This window comes from Nicotiana tabacum, chromosome 3 (assembly GCF_000715075.1).
Source record: "Nicotiana tabacum cultivar K326 chromosome 3, ASM71507v2, whole genome shotgun sequence".
NCBI lineage: Eukaryota > Viridiplantae > Streptophyta > Magnoliopsida > Solanales > Solanaceae > Nicotiana > Nicotiana tabacum.
In genome coordinates, this window is record NC_134082.1 from 40,057,105 (window position 1) to 40,069,426 (window position 12,322).

Genomic DNA, 12,322 nt, shown 5'->3' on the forward strand with positions numbered 1-12,322 from the left:
CTTCTTCTATGTCCAATGGCCGGGATAGTTTGACTAGTGTAGATGGGGTTACTTCCATCTCCGTGAATGATTACTTCCTGGCGGTTCAATTCAAACTTCACGGATTGATGTAGTGTGGAAGGCATGGCTCCAACATCATGGATCCAAGGTCGGCCCAACAGAAGATTGTATGAGGCTGGTATGTCGAACACTTGGAATTCAACATCGAACCAAGTTGGCCCCATCTGCAAGCAAATGTTGATTTCCCCGATCATTGCCTTTTAGGACCCATTGAAAGCCTTCACATTCATGCTTCCTACTCGTATCTTGTGGAAATTTTTGTCTAACCTCTTCAGAGTGTCTAATGGACAAATATTTACGCTCGAACCTCCATCAACCAGAACCCTGGCAATGAATTTGTCTTCAAATTGTACTATGATATGCAATGCTCGATTGTGATTCAAACCCTCGGGCAGTAGCTCATCTTCTTGGAAGATAATCTTATGGCTCTCCAACACTTGCCCAACCATGTTGGCCATTTCTCTACCAGTGATGTTATTGGGTATATAAGCTTTGCTCAGTACTTTCATCAAAGCATTCTTGTATGCCTCTGAATTTTGCAATAGTGACAGGATAGATATCTGAGCAGGGACTTTGTTCAGATGGTCAACAATAGAGTATTCCTTTGCCTGTACTTTCCTCCATAGGTCATCTGGCCCAATCTCAATGATAGGCTGCCTAGTAGTATCCTCCTTACTCGAACCTCCCAGGTATTTAGGTGTATAGACTCTTCCAGTTCTAGTCATCCCTTGTGCAATGTCGGATTCTTCTATCTTAGTATTCCCTTTTCGCCGAGCCTCGGCAACATAATCCCAGGGTATTGCTTTTGAGTTGAATGAGGGTGTGGCTGATACCATCACGGTGAAAGGTGTGGCCACCTCTACTTCAAATGGAGCATAGGTGGCTGTGGGCGGAGCCACTTTTACTTCGAATGGAACTGATGCTTTTACCTCAACATCAATAGGTGTCTGATTTTGAACCACAATAGGAGTAAGTGTGACTGCTACCTTAAAGTTATCACCTTCTAGAATAAGCCCGATTGACCCCTCAGGGTCTCATTCCCCTTTGGTTTCTATAACATGTACACCATTACCTCTGTGATCTGGGAAGGGATTGTTGCGGTCATTAGGTGCGGCTTCCTTTGCTTGTATGACCTTGTTGTTAATGAGCGTCTGGATATTATCCTTTAATGTTCGGCACTCAGCAGTGGTGTACCCTTTTATACCAGAATGGTATGCACAAGTTTTGTTCGGATTAACCCATTGGGATGGATTTTCTGGTGCCACACTGGGAACAAGAGTCACGTAACCTACGACTTTCAACCTTTCATATAGTTGGTCGATAGGATCAGGAATGGAGGTGTATTATTTGGGTGGTTTTCGGTCGAAGTTGGGTCTTGGTCTTGGATAATTTTGGCGAGCTGGTGGTGATTGGAAGTGGGATGGTTGGGAATTATAGGTGTGATGGATAGTGGCTGGTTGGGAATATCTTTGAGATGAGGGCTGATATGTAGGTGGTGATTCTTGGTATGTGGGTGGGGGTGATTGATATGTGGGTGGAGGTAGTTGGTATGTGAGAGGAGGTGTTTGATATGTAAGTGGAGATTTTGGTCCCTGAGCCACCATTACCACCCCAACATCTCTCTTCTTCGATTGCCACCTGATTGTAGTGCCTTATTTGTGGTTTGCAGTGCCACAAAATTTGTTACCATCCCGCTCTTAATTCCTTCCTCGATCTTTTCCCCGAGCTTGATGATATCAGAGAATTTGTGATTTTTGATGACCATCAGTCTCTCATAATATTGTGGATCCTGTGCCCTGACGAAGAATTTATTCATCTGTTCTCCGTCTAAAGAGGGCCCAACCTTGGCCGTTTCTGACCTCCAGAAAGTAGCGTACTCACAGAAAGTCTCAGTAGGTTTCTTCTTAAGATTCTGAATGTAGAAGACATCCAGTGTATTCTCTTTGTTAAACCTGAACTGGTCTATGAACTCCGATGCCATGCTTACCCAATTAGCCCATTTCTTGGGATTCTGGCTGATATACCAAGACAAAGCGTCCCAAGTAAGGCTCCTCATAATGAGTTTCATCCGGATCTTTTCATCTTTCCTGACCCTGACAAGCTTGTCACAATTGGTCCTTAGATGAACGCTGGGATCATCTGTAACATCGAACATCTCAAACTTGGGAGGTTTGTACCCCTCTGGCAGTTCGACATCCGGCTGTATGCGCAGATCTTCATAGTTTAAACCTTTTATCCCTCTGTCGCCTTCAACTCCTTGAGCTTGGCTTGTTAACTTCTTGAGTTCTTCAGCCCTGTTTTTAATGAGCAGGTCTTTCTCGGAAGGTTCTGGTGCACAGAAGATTGGTTGGGTAGAATGGGGTATAGTTTCCACGTATATAGGGTTTCTTTGATGGGTGCCAGGAACTTGGGTATAGTGATGGTCATTGGTGGAGTTTTGGGGATCGGGAATGGGCTGTGTGTTTTGGGGAGTGTGGTAAGTAGTGGTTGGTGGGTATAGAATTGGTTGATGATGATGTTGTGGTGGAGTTTGTATTGGCAGTGGATTGATGTTTTGGGGTGGAGTTGCGTATTGATTTGGTGCAGGGGGATTTTGTAGCTGTTGGTTTTGTGCGTTCTGAGGAGGTGTTGGGTTCTTTGTGTTTTGTTGGTGGATATCAGGGACATTGAGGGTAAGTGACAGGTTCGCCAAATTGCGGACCTGCTTATGTTCTCCTTGTAGTTCTAGTATTTTTTGTTCCAGTCTCAAAACCAGATCATTCGGGGCCGCAGTACTACGACCATTTGAAGTCTCTGCATTCTCAATATTTTCCTTTCGGATTCCACTTAGGTCGTCCATCTTTTATTTTCCTTTGCCCTTTGTGTTACTTGGAGGAGGACGAGTTGGAAGGTTTTTAGATCAGGTATGATATGCTGATGAGGCCAGTATGAAAGAACCAACCTAAGGGGATGGGAATAACAATAAAAATAAGCAAAAACAAAAAGGTAACAAGTTAGTGAGGATTCTGAAATGTTTGCAGTATTTAAACACATATTACGAAATGTAAACTCATATCCTAATTTGGGAGCCTCATTGTACTCGAGGTAGGCCTAGCGACAAATAAACTTGGACAACTTTTAATGCCAATAACTGCTTCATTTCATAATATAAAATAGATGAATCCCAAAATGACACAAACATAATAATAAAATAAGTCACTACTTGGCACTTGGCCTTATTACATTTTAGGAAAAGCAAGTAAATCTAATATATTTGGTCCCAAAAGGACCTTCCCAGATTCGATTTTCCGGACTCCAGCATACAGATCCCCCAGCTCGCACAGTCCGAGCAGCAAGTAGGCTCTGGCCATGTGTCCTCCCTCAGCTCCTTCAGCGTTCTAGCAATTTTCAATCCTCTTTATGAGTTTGCCTTCCAGCTCCACTATTCCTCGCTCCAGATATTCCAGTTTCCTGTTAGAAGTGATTGCAATCTCTTTCCACACCTCGATCAGCCTCACATTCCTCTCTTATATTTCCTGGTGCTCATTCTCAGAGTCATAGATCCTCTTGCATAGCCTGTTGTACTTGGCTTAAGCTTCAGCCTCCTCATCTATGATTTTGTTCCTTCGACCGGCCCCTGGTGTCACCACTCCTTTCAGATTGTCCTCCAACCAAGCTGGATAGAGAGGCTCACACTCTGCATGATACCTGTCTGGCTCAATAGTGCTTTTCTCCACAATGATTTTGTAGTGCCACATGTGCTGAGCTTGGCATTTGTAAGGAACGTCGTCATTTTGGAAGTCTGCCCTTAAATGTCTCATTTTAATAACCCTTGGTACAACATGTTTTCTGCCCGTTTGCCTCATAACTCGCATAGGGACATATGGATATATCCCATTCAACCCGATCGGCACCATGTGCGGAGCATCCCTGGACCTGATAATAAACTCGTCTGTTAGGAACCATTCAACCATCCACTGCACTTGTTCCTCAGTTAGATTGTTGAAGAACTCTACCCATTCTCTAGCACTTTCCGGCTGAGCAAATCTGTCTAGAATGTAAGTCATCTGCTTAGGGTGATGGAAGGCAATGTGGTTGTTCCAAGCCCTTCGCGAAAATTCTTGACGATAGCGGCCCTTTTGGAGATGCTCCAGCAACCATAACTGCAACAATAAATTACAACCCTCGAAATGCTTGACCCCTCTTTGACAACACTCCAGGGCCCTGTAGATGTTGGCTGATCATGGGGACTATGGTATATGTCTGTCCATTAATCCCTTCCATTAGAGTCTTGGCGACCATGGCCAACCTAGTGTGGATTCTTCCCTTTTTCATTGGGAATACTATCAGGCCTAGAAAGCACACAATGAATACAAACACTCTACGATGGATGTGACCTAGATAAGTGAGAGAGATATCGTCATGGTAAGTGCGGAAAGACTTGATATAGCCATACCTCTCGTATAGATATTTGAAAGGTATGTAGGAATCATTCAAGCACACTAGGTCGACATTCTTCTTCAGCACCATCATTTTCAAAAAATCCCCCGCCCGTATGGTTTTCTGGTACCAATAGCCCGGGACTGTCCCAAGCCAATCCTGCAAGTCCTCCAATTTTCTATAGAAGCGGTGTCATTTCTATGCCACCGAAACGAAACACAGCTCTTTCACAATCCCAAAATAAAGTGGCAGCTTCGATCAATTTGTTGTTTGGCTCAATATCCAGCAAGGAGGGCAGGTTACCCAAGTACTTTTTCACATGTTTCTTGTCACTTGAGGAAAGGTCCTCCCACCAATCTAGCAGCAATGGTGGGATGTCCATACCGAATATGGGGACCTCGTGCCTCATTTTCTGCAAAACAAAAGGGTTAGGACCTTACCTTCCACCAGACTCGATTATTTATACATTCATGATCAACATATCGACATTTAGTTCTCCAAATTAATGCATAGAACGTGTGGTTATGTCTGTTAGGATTATGGAAAACCCGATGGAATTTGGGATAAGGCTTATCTTAAAGGATCATTATGTGGACGACATAACTGATCCGACTTGGTTTGACCATGATGCATGCATAATTTTAACCAGAGTAAGGTTTCTATGGGGTTTTAGACTGGTACTCTAAAGTAGACAACTTGAGGGGGAAGGCACAAAACCGTTGACTGCACCACTGATCAACTGGTTTTACCACAAATAAACCTTTCCGAATTTAAGGATTGTAAATAGGAAGAGCGCAACCACTCATTAAAACATTGCTATAGGATTTGATACACAGGGGTGGAATATGATGCGAAACATGATTTATCCATCAATTAATAACATGTAGTCAAGTATTTGCACGTAGGAAGAAAGATAAATACAATATTTAAATAATTGAAAGGTAGATACAGGAAAAGAAAACAAAGAGGAGATTCAGTTTCATGAATAAAAAAAACATAAATGCTTAAAATAGGTAGTTAAAATCAAATAAAGGGAGAGGGGTACGGGATAAATCATGCTTGGACTAAGTTGTAAAAGATAAGTTCATTATGGTAAGAGCCTAAAGGTAAACCCAGCAGAGTCGCCATGCTGTCGCGACCCCTTTTTTCTCCTCCTCGCAGAGAGAGGTCCAAGTTTCTACATTCCATGGGGTGTGATAACTCATTTCTTTTTGGGAATTGGGTATTTGAAGAGTTGCCACCTAACGGGTTATGGTGCGTTAGGACACATAGAGTGATTAACTCTTGGATTGGTTTGCATTATTAGAGATTTAGGGTAAGAGCTTGAAATAACCTCAAGGGGAAGGTGTTAGGAACCCCTCTTGGTCCAGAACTGTGGGTCCGGCCGAACTTATATTCACAAATTAGTCCATTACGAATAAACAATTGAATCAAATAGGTTGCAAGTAAAGCACGTTGGATAACTCAAGTAATAAGATAAAGATTTTTGAACAAATTGTAAACAAAGGAAAAGGAATTTTGGTAAAGGGGGAGTCCTAGGTTGGTCAACATATAGGATCACCCCACACAATGTCCGGTAAACACTCCTCGATGAGGGGCTACACGTGACATTAGCGCGTAGTCATCATATCCCATATCTACACTTCCCACCCCCTAAGTGGTCATGTAAAGCGAGTGTTTGGTCAGCGATCTCTATCTGTACTATTACCCATCCCTTCTTAGTGGCCTTGGAGGATTTAAGACCTCTACCTATAGGTGGTTCTAGATAGACCCCTAAGGTTTTAAAGGTGAAAATTCTATGGCAACAGGCAAAACAATTATGACTTTTTAGCACATAAGATAAAAGAGAGAAATTAGAGGCTCAAAGTTTCCTCCTCAAACAAGGCACATAAACAACACGACTCAAGCACAATTAAAGGCTCTTTATTAAATAGTATCCTAAGGCAGGATATCTAGGTGAATATGCAGAAGACAAGCAATTTATTTTTATAAACTCAGGAGTAATGACCTTAACAATTGCCTATTAGTTTCTTAAAGCCCGTTAGGGTCAGAAAGCATTAAGTCATAGAAACAGTTTCGGAAATGCAGTTTTGAAAACGCCCTACAGGCTTGCCTATACGCGGAATACTGATGACTGCATTGTATAGTAAGACAGGCAGATTTTAAAACAGACTTTTAAAAATCCTATGGGCATGCTGTCTAATGATGGATTGAGGCAGTTTTTAAAAGAACCTGTTTCAGGAAATATAAACTACATAATTAAACCAATTCAGAAATGAACTAAATGTTAACCGGATTGAGTTATTTAAACTAAACTTAGGCGAGATCCATAGGCAGGATTCGATATTGTTCCCTGTAGGCATGATATCTAAGTTCAATACTGATTTTAAAGACTTGCAGGCATGGAAACATACATAAACACTAGTTATAACAGAATCTATGTTAAATTACATCTTATAGGCATGACATCTATTTGTTAAGCTGATTTTATGACATTGCAAACATGATTTTATTACGGAATTATTTGAAACCTATAGGCATGGTTTCTAGCATGTAGAGATGATAGGATGTAAAGCCCTATAAGCATGATTTCTACTTGGTAAAGCAATTAGATTGACATGTAAAGTCCTATGAGCATGATTTCTACCTGCATTACCCCATAAACATGTAGTTACCCATCCCTTTCACTAGTTACCCCAATATTTCTTTACAAGTTATTACAGACCATATGAATGAATTACATAAGTAAATAAAAAACAAGAAGCTAGTCTATAGGGAGCCTTCAATTAGGCTCAGATTTTCAAAAGCCTCCAATAGCCTCAAATGCCTCAATCCCATAGAAAATGTTATAGTCTAGGTGCATCAAAGTTTCCTAAGGATCTCAAGGATCCCAGACAATGCTTACACCTAGAATCTATAACCAAAATTGAATAAGTGCAGTGTAGAGGGGCCGGCCTCCGTATGCCAAAGTTCAGAGGGTTGTCAAGAGGATCTCAAGGCAGTACACATACTGGAGGGGGCATAACTTATTGACTTAGAAGTAGAGTGAAAGTGCTTGACACAAGTTGAAAAGGTTTTAATGAAATATTGTATGAAAAGGAAGTTTGTTTGAAAATGATTTAGTAAAATCACGGAGGCAGTTTGAAAAGAGATTAGAGTAATGAATAAAAGTCCAAATACAACACCTTTGAGACATATTCACACACAGCCAGGAGTCACAAGTTCAGTAGTCAAAATAGGGGTCAAGGGATTTGGGAATACATAGAACACTTGATTGTGAACACATAATCAATCAAAGGTCTAGGAATTGGTATACACATGCTCAGAAACAGCTGACCAGACATAGATACAAAATCAGACATAAAGAACAAGTTCACATATAGGGGTGATAGGGATTTGGGATACATGGAGCACATGGTGGTAAACACATAGAGATAATTGGTGCAGACATGTTCAGAAACAACATAGAGGGATAATATACTGATCTTAAGGAAGGGGAATACATAATAATGACAACATCAAGTACAAGGTTCACAACAAAACCATAAATAGAAGCAAACTAGAAACAGGATGAACTGAAACAATGAAAGAATCATATTGTTTTGGAATTTTGAATTGAAACTAGAACATACCAGTAAAGAGGTCAGTAAGCAAAGTGAAAGAGCAGGAAAACACAATGGTTAGCCTTGGCTTGCAGCCGGCTAATTTAGAGTAGTAGCAAGTATCACAAAAGAGAGCAGAAAATTTTAAGTGTGAAAGAGAGAGTTCTGAACCAAGAGTTTTCATGTGTTTGTGCTGATAAGAGAGTGTGTATATATAGTTTGAAAGCATGTAGCAAAATAAGGTAAAAATCAAAGTCCATCAGTAATTATGGAAATCAGAATCAGTCAGTCAGCAAATCAAGGTAAGTACTCCCTTTAATTGAGGAGTTAACTTCAAACGGTAATAGACATATGACAAATAAGGAAGGAATTCATATAAGGCTGAACATGACAAATAAGGAAATTTGTTTTTTGCATAGTACAAGTACACAACATGTAATAGAGGCTAGGTTCAGCATATTTCAATCAATGAAAGACTTAAGAAATCAATTAATAGCATATTTTACCATAGAATAAGGTCAGAAAACATTCTACAAGGTAAAAATCAGTAGAGATATCATGCAGAATCAGTGAAGGATCAATCACAAAGATTTAAGGATTCAAAAATAGAAGATAGTACTGATTTAACACTACTTTATAAGAACAAACACATGGTAACCAAAACCAGAACCTAAGAGGTCGAGTAGGACAAGAGTCATTTATAAAATTAGGATTCATGTAGAGCATAGTCTGAATTAGTAAGCTAAGCATGATACGTGTAGGAGAAGTGAAGAATCAGAACATTAGTGAACAAAATAGGGCAAAATCACACAATAGGCAGGGACAACAATAATTAGGAACCCTAACAAGCAAACATATGACAAAAATAATCACAGAATCATAGAAACATACAGATTAACTAAACACGTTATCAAAACAAAACTCAGAAACCCAAGATGAGAATTAAGAAATTAGGGATTTCACCTTGTGCGAGTTTAAAAAGGAGTAAAATCATAGAATCTGTCGAAATACGCAAGAGATAGAAGTTTAAACATAAAGAATCGGTTTAAACAAAGTTTTATAAGAGGTTCCGAAAAACCCTAACTTTAGAAGAAGGTGAAAACAACTTGATATCGATAATTCATGTAAAAGAGATTCAAGAATAGTGTAAAACATCAAAGGAAAAGACTCAAATCGTTTAAAAATCATACAGATCTAGGAGTTGTAAGCAAAATTTAGGTTTTCAAAAGAAACCCAAGTATAGATATAAGAACCTGTCAAAATCTCAAGGATCGTAATAAGCATAGCAGGATTTACCTTGGAATCATACTGAAGTAGCCAAGAACAGACCAGATGGCAAACCCTAGATGCAAATTAGTGTTGCCCAGGGCCCTTGAAGACCTGAGAGGAGATGAGCTTGGCAATAGATGAGCCATTGGAGGCTTAGGGGTTGAAGGTTGGTTCCTATTTCCTATAGAACTCAAGTATGCTCAAAACCCTAATTTTTCAAAAGGGTTTTCTTCACCAGCTACTGTGAGACCTTTGCATGCTTTTGATATTCTATGTTCTTCACTACTGATTCAATTGACTATCATGCTTCGAATGTTGCTATCCATTGAATTTTCTTTTTGTGCTACTACTGTATGCTATTTTCCTTTTGCCAACAGGTTTGGCCTCGCATGTATAATGTTTATGCACCCTATTTATATGCCGAGTCTCCTTCTTTGACTGATTTTCAAACTTGTGACTGATTTCAAACTTTTCCTTTGTGAAATTCTGATTTCACCCGCCTGTTAAGGTTAACTGATTTCTTTTCCTGTTTTGCCTTACTGAATCCTTTCCAAAATTAGAGTATTTTTGTACCTAGACTCTATTATTTGCTTAATGTTTTACTACTTCTTTTATGGCAACTGTCAGCCTGCTGACAAATTGATTTCTTTCCTTGTTATGAACCTGTCAATGCCCGTTAAGCAAGTTTAATTGATTCCGAATCATGATTGTTTGCATGTTTGAAGTTTATTACCTCTCTCTTACTCGTTTTCAAAAACTATAAATACCCTATACTTCTTTTCTTTCAAACACATGAACACAAGGCATAAACACTTGAGTTCAAATACACACTACACTAAACCTCTCTCTCTTCTCTGCTACTACTATATTGCTGCCTTACCTAGATGGCTGAAAGCCAAGGCTAGGCTATGGGGAAACTTGCTTATTTTCTACATTTGCATTTCTTATTGGTATGTTCTAATTAAGTTTTCTACACCAACAACATGCTTATCCATTGTTTCTTGCATTCTTGTCTGCCTACTGTTTGTATTTAATCCAGTACCATTATTTAGCATGCTGTAATTTACTTTCTCCTATTCTGAATCAATGTATTATGACCTTTGAATCTCAAATCCCTACTCCAATGTGTTTAATACTTGTGGTTGGTTTGTGGCATGACATCATTGGAAATTGTTGTGCATGATCCAAACTTGATCCTCTTAGGATCATAACTTTCATGTTTCTCATATATGTTGTGTGTTTTGGTTGATTTACAGGAATGTCAGTACTTCCTATTGTTGTGCATGCCCAAAGTTAATCCATGCCTAAGTGTATAGGCTCCTTGCAATGGATTCCCAATCCCCTGCCCCTTTGTGTGAAGTTATTGACTCCATGAAATGTTAATGGCTGTCTCTCATCACCCTTCCCCTCTTATTTATTCCCTCAGCTCCTAAAACTCAGTTTCTGCACTTTCACTCTCTTCTTATACTTAAGTTCTGCCCCCTCATGTGAGCCTTACCTTGGGACCCATGAGCTCCCTCTGAACTTGGACACATGAGGACTGACATTTCCACACTGCACTCATCTCTATTCTTGTCATGTAACTTGGGTGTGAGCACTGCCCGGGGTCCTATTGAGGCCCTTAGGGAACTCTGACACACTCAAGTATGAGAGAGGCTTTGGATCAATGGCATTTTGAGGCGGTTTATTCCATAACTCAAAGAGGAAGTCAAGAATCAGGCTTCCTCTGGTTGTAACTTTTCTTTGTACTTTTCTGGTGTAATTCAATATTCCTAGTTTGTAATAATTTGTAATGAACATTTGGTGCTGGCTAGTGAAAAAGGGTTGGGTAGTTACGCATGCTCAAGAGTAGAACACAGCCTATAAGACTGCTTTTTCTACATGTTCAATTCACATTTAGAAAATATGCCTATAGGACTGCTTTTAAATTCTGCATACTCACCGTATTTAAAAACCATGTCTATAGGACTTACTTTAAATACTACTTGTTCACATCTAGATAACCTGCCTGTGGGAATTATCTAAATTCTGTGCGTTAGTCACCATTTAGATATCATGTTTTTAGGGCCCAATTGGTTATAACCCAGTAGCATGTTAAAATCAGTATAATGTATAGAAATCATGCTTAAAGGAATTCTCAGTAAGAACCTGTCTGTTTCCATTGTTTACTAGATATTATGCCTATAGGTTTTAACGTTATTCATTTAATTACTTTGTATACAAAGGTTTAAAATCAACAATTATGTCTATAAGGGTCTAAAATCAGTAATCCTAGATCTCGTGTTCATAGGAGTAAAAATCAACGATAGTGGATACTGTCATCTACAGAAACTAGTCTAATTTAAAATCCGTCCATTCTGAACCTTTTTTAATAACCTAATTCTTTTATTTTAACAAGGTTTAGTAAGCATGCCTATAGGATTTCAAACAATTTGTTTTGAGTTATCACTGTTTCACCACCTTCTAAATTAAGTAGATATCATGCCTATAGGACCCCGTCTAAACACTTAGGCAAGCCTTAGAGTAATAGCTGTAAAATTGAATCCGCTTTTTTGTTAATTGCTACAACCAGCAGGAAGGCTTGATTCAGACTTCTTATCTGAATTATGTAATAAACAAGTCTACTTCAATAATCAAACTCCCCTCGTCTTTAGTATATTTAATTAGAGCTAAATACTATGTGCAAGTCATGCTATATATGTGGTTTGTTTGAGGAGACATACCTGAGCCTTTATTTGTTTGAATGATTTCCCCTAATGTGCAGTGTTATTTGTTTTGTATGTCGCCTTAGACATTTATCCTTTGAAACCAATCAGCCTAATATCCTACCCTTTAGGACTAGTAGTCCTAAGTGCCTCCGGGACTGATAGGAATGGGATGGGTAATAGCATGCAATAGTAATCGAGACCAATACACGCTTTAATACCTTAATGGGGTGGGAAGGGTAGATACGGATATGATGACAGGCGCGC